This window comes from Elephantulus edwardii, unplaced genomic scaffold, assembly GCF_000299155.1.
Source record: "Elephantulus edwardii isolate Elephantulus edwardi_28Jun2011 unplaced genomic scaffold, EleEdw1.0 scaffold00177, whole genome shotgun sequence".
Taxonomy (NCBI): Eukaryota; Metazoa; Chordata; class Mammalia; order Macroscelidea; family Macroscelididae; genus Elephantulus; species Elephantulus edwardii.
This window is the reverse complement of record NW_006399927.1, coordinates 1,018,573-1,024,065: the sequence shown is the minus strand read 5'-3', so window position 1 is coordinate 1,024,065 and position 5,493 is coordinate 1,018,573. Positions and strand designations below refer to the sequence as shown.

The 5,493-nt window shown below is 42.1% G+C and overlaps 1 protein-coding gene across 4 annotated transcripts in view; it reads left to right on the top strand.

Moving 5' to 3' along the window:
• The window catches only part of MITF (microphthalmia-associated transcription factor), a 407,075-nt gene that overhangs the window by 382,726 nt on the left and 18,856 nt on the right, over window positions 1–5,493 (top strand). The gene's annotated exons all lie outside the window — the stretch shown is intronic.

Sequence of the window (5,493 nt, the reverse complement as noted above, 5' to 3'; positions counted from 1 at the left end):
GCGGAGTTTAGGGCTGTTGTACATAGGGTCGCTATGAGTCGCAGGCGACTCGACGGCACATAACAACAACAACACTGCCCCTAATAGTACTATTTTAGCTATGACAGTCTTTCCTTATCTTTTAACTAAAGAGTAATCATTTCTAAGAACTCCTCCAGCTTCTGAGTAATTCTAGTCTGATCTTGTTGTTATGTGCCATTGAGTCACTTGCAACTTGTAGTGACCCTCTGTATAACAGCTCTGAATGCTGCTCTATCCTGAACCAACTTTATTGTCTCTGACACACCTTCTCTCATTACCCCAGTCACTGAGTCTATCTATCTCTTCCAGCGTCTTCCTCTCTTGTGCTTCTCCTCCACCCTCCAAGTTTGATGTCTCTAAAGACTGATCCTTTCTTGCAACATGTCCGAATTATGTCAGAGAGCTTCAGAATCCTTGCCTCCAAGGAGAAGCCTGATTTCACCCTCTTGAGGGTGAACCTGTTTGTTCTTCTAGCAGTCCATGGTATATCCTATACTCTTTTCCATCAACACAGCTCAAAGGCATCAATTCTTCTTCTGTTATCCCTAGCTACTGTCCATCTTTCTGGTGCATAGCAAGTAATTATAAAGACCATGGCCTGCATCAGGCACACCTCAGTCTCCAGACTGACATCGTTGATTTTCAGTACTCTGGAGATGTGCCTTACAGCAGACGTTCCCACTGTAATTAATCTTTTGATTTCCTGGCTGCTGGTACCAAAAGTGTTGATTGTGGAGCCAAGCAACCTGAAGCTGTTAACAGTCTCACTCTCTTCACCATCTATCATGATGCTACCAATTGGCCTAGTAGTAAAAATCTTTGTTTTCTTGCTGTTGAGCTTCAATCCATATTCTAATATGGCTCTACTTTTAAAATATAATAATGTGGAAAAGAAATTGTATTTTGTCTAAAATAACATCTGTCTCTATGAATTTGCATGTCATCCTGGTACAGTGGCCATGCTATTCTTCTCTGTATTGTTCCAGTTTTAGTTTATGTGCTGCCAAAGAGAGCACAAATATAACATACATCTTTAATTAACTACCTAAACTCTTAAGTAGAAAGTTGTTCATTAAATGCAAACATTATTATTTTCAATTTTGTAGCCTATGAAGTGGTCTTTAAAATTACATGTCAGGGAGCTCTGGTCGCTTAGTGGCAAGAAGCTTCACTGCAATCCCAGAGGCGCACAGTTCAAATCCACCAGATGCTCTGCTGGAGTAAGAGGGGCAAATGAGCAATTTCCATTAAAAAAAAAGTACACATCACCACTGGAACACTGAGCTGATAGGCAGCATCATGATAGATGGTGAAGAGATCGAGATTGTTAACAGCTTTAGATTGCTTGGCTCCACAGTCAACATTCTTGGTACGAGCAGCCAGAAAATCAAAATATGAATTGCTTTGAGACAGTCTTTTGTCAAGGACCTCTCCAAAGTGCAGAAGAGTAACCATGTGAGGCTAGAGACTAAGGTACACCTGATACAGGCCATGGTCTTCACAGTTACTTGCAGTGCATCAAAGAGCTGGATAATGACTATGGATAACAGAAGAAGAATTTATACCTTTGAGTCGTGGTACAGGAGAAGACTCTTCAACATGCCATGGACCACCAAGAAAACAAATAGGTCTTCTTAGAGAGGGTGAAATCAAGTTTCTCATTGGAGGCTAGGATTCTGAAGCCCCATCTCACATGATTTTGGCACTGGCCATGAGTGATAGGTCCTTAGAGAAGGGCCTCATGCTCTGGAAGGTGGAGGGACAGCACAGGAGAGGAAGACCCCAGATAAGATGGATTGATACAGTAACTGGGCTAATGGGGTTGAATGTGTTGGAGTAATTAAGACTGGCTCAGGACAGGGCAGGCTTCAGAGTTGTTGTACATAGAGTTGCTGTGAGTTGCAGGTGACTTAATAGCATCTAACAACAGCATAGCTGGATAAGGTATAGACATTCACTCTTGTGAAGATTGAAATGCAAGTGTTAGACTTAGGTAGATGTCACAGTATATTGTTACATGAGAAGAGCCAATGACAGAATAATATATTCAGTATCACAAATAAAAGTTCATACTACACAGAGCTGTGCATGTGTGTATATGTATTCATGTGAGTTTTATGTGCATAGGAAGAGGTTTAGAAATAACGACAATTTCCCTGGTCCTATGAAGGATTGCCCTTTTCGCTTGTACAGTTTTGTTCTTTAAAAAAACTTCTTATAAGCTTATAAATAAAACCTAAAATAACTGAAGAGCTCAGTAACTGAGTTAAAATGTGGTGCAATTAAATGCACTGACAGAAAGATATCACTAATATGCTATAAAGTAAAAGGAGAAACAGAATTGTTTTTTGGGTGACTTCACTATAAATGTACCATTATTTAGCAGATATTTGTTGAGTGTTTGCTGTAAGCCAGACAAATGTGGATTTTGTAATGTAGTAGTAAACCCATTATCCTCCAGCCTCTACCATAGTAACCCCATAGAGAAGAGGAGAACTGCCTCGCTGGGTGTTTGAGGCCAGAATCCTTACAGAATCTTTACAGAAGCAGACTGCCACATTGTTCTTCCTCAGCGTGGCTAGTAGAATTGAACCACTGGCCTTTTGGTTTACAGCCAAGCACTTAACCACTGTGCCACGATGGCTGCTTAAAATGGCAGAAGGTAAGCAAAATAAACAAAAGGTGTGGATGTTAGATGGTAGAACCTATTACTATCAGGGAGAGGTTGTTGTTGTTGTTGTTGTTATGTGCCATTGAGTCACTTGCAACTCATAGTAACCCTGTGTACAACAGCCCTAAACCCTGCTGTATCCCTTGCCAATCTTATTGTCTTCTAGCATGCCTATACCCATTACCCCATTAATGGACTCAATCAATTACACTGAGGGTCTTCCTCTCCTGTACTGTCCCTCTACCCTCCCAAACATGAGGTCCTTCTCCAAGGACTGGTTCCTCCTTGCAGCATGTCCAAAGTATGTCAGATAAAAATCCTTGTCTCCAAGGAGCAGGCTGGCTTTACCCTCTCCAGGATGAACTTGTTTGTTCTCTTAGCAGTCCATGGTATTCAGTATTCTTCTCCAGCGCCAAAGCTCAAAGAGCATGCCATTGATGGGTATGAGGGTGGTAGGTCAGGTCTGAGTACAGTAGCCTGGGAAACCTCACAGGTTGAGCAGTGAAACTACCGAGAAGAGATGAGGAGGCACACTATCAGGTGTTGGGGAGAGAATGTTCCAAGTAGGGAGCAGCAGTAGAAAGCCCTGAAGGGTGGTGGGTTATATTAGGCTTGATTGAAAGATTTTGTGGAGGACTGGGGAGTGCAAGTACAGCCCAGCAAAAAATGTGGTTAAAGCCAGTGAGGGTTGGATGATGGCTTCAGAGCCTGCCAGACCTGTGTGGGAGTCTGGAGGAGTTGGCCTATCTCGAAGTCATATGGGAAGTTGGTCAAGGGTTTTAAGTAATAATTTGATGTGACCAGACTTAGGTTTTCACAGCAGTCCTCAACTCTGTTCTGGATAGACTGGAATGTATAGGAAGCATTCGGCACAGGGAAGGCAGAGGTCTCGGGAAAAGTTATCAGCCAGAATGATGGTAGCCTCCTTCCAGGTGGAGTGGTGGAGGTTGGAAAGTGCTCAGGTTCTAGAAATATTTTAAAGGAAAAGCCCATAGATTTTACCAGGGTTCAGATGGGAGAAGATGGGAAGTATCTTTGGCTTAAGATTTGGGAAAATGGATTTAGTGTTAAGAGAGTTTATAGATGTAGCTGGGTAAGGGAACTCTGGCAGCTTAGTGGTAAAGAGTTTCACTGCCAATACAAAGGCACGCAGTTCAAAAATCCATCAGCTACTTCACAGGAGAAAGTTGGTTAGTCTCCTCCAGTGCAGTTTAGTAACCTGAAAACCCCCTGTAGAGTCAGCAGTGAGTCAGTCTGACCCAATGACACATAGCAACAACAATGTGGTACACACTGGTAATGCTCTTGCTTGGTTTAAAACGTTGGGGTTTGAATCCACTCAGACACCTCAGAAGAAAGGCCTGGTAACTGATTTTGAAAAATCAGCTCTTATGCTGTGGAATTTAATTCTGCTCTGACCTGAGTGGGGGGAATTCACTGTGCATTGGAATAAACTTTATGGCAGTTGATTTCTTTTTCAATTTGTTGGTTTTTGTTTTGATCACTGGATTATATGAACTTGAAAAATAAAGGGGAACACATACATAGTCTCTCCACAGCCCTACGTCTGGAGACATTTAGTGACCAGTTGTGAGTGTGGAGTTGCAGAAAATGCCCTGGCCAAGAATAGTAGTATGGAATTGAACACCAAGAGGTAATGAACAAGGAAGGAGAGACAGAGAAGAGAGAGCTTTCTAAGACTCATTCCTGGGCTTGCATGTGTGCATGGATGCATGCATCTTTAGAACACAGTTGTTGTTGTTATTGGGTGCCTTAGAGTCATAGGCGATTTATAGGGACCCTACGAATGAAAGACCTGAACACTTGTAACTTTAATAGTGTCTCCACATTCATAGATTTTCTGGAGGCAAGTTATTTCAGAAGTGGATGTCATTTCTGCTAGTCATAACAGACCGTGAAAGAAGCTCAACAGTGGTAGTATCTGGATTTATATGAAGTTTCTATGTAATGTTTGACCCTCTGTATTTTAGTATTGCTTGCATTTTCATGAATAAGTTTGTTAAAATGAGTGGAGGAAATGTCTTGCTTTCGATTTGAGTAGGTTATCTTTGTGGGTGGGTGGTACAAAAACTCCTTCTCCGGAGATGGAAGTCTGATGAAAATTGTTACCATCTATAACTGGTGTGGTGGTGGTATTGTTATGCACCATTGAGTGAGAACTAACTCATAACTGACCTCCAGTGGGTTTTCAGATGCAGTAAATGTGAGTGGAGATTGCTCGCTCATCTTTTTTCATGGAGTACTTTGTTGATTTGAACTATATACCTTTCAGTTGCCAGTATAACTCTTTATCACTAAGCCACCAGGACACATAACCTTATAATCAGTAGTCACTCAGGATAAACTGCAGTTTCTACTGAGAACAGAGCATAATTCTGCACCAGCATTAATATAAAAGTTTTAAATAGTTGTTGTTGCTGTTATGTGCTATCGAGCCGCTTGCAATTCATAACAACCCTATGTACAAGAGCTCTAAATGCTGTTCTATCCTGTGCCAACCTGGCCATCTCAAACGCACTTATTCCCACCGCTCCAGTCACAGAATTGATCCATCTCACCAAAGGTCTTCCTCTCCTTCGCTTCCCCTCCACTCTGCCAAGCATGATGTCTCTTTCCAAGGATGAGTCCCTCCTTGCAACATGCCCAAAATATGTCAGACGAAGCTTCAGAATCCTTGACTCCAGGGAACACTCTGGCTTCATTCACCCTCTCCAGGACAAACCTGTTTGTTCTCCTAGCAGTCCATGGTATATTCAACACTCTTCTCCAGCACCACAGCT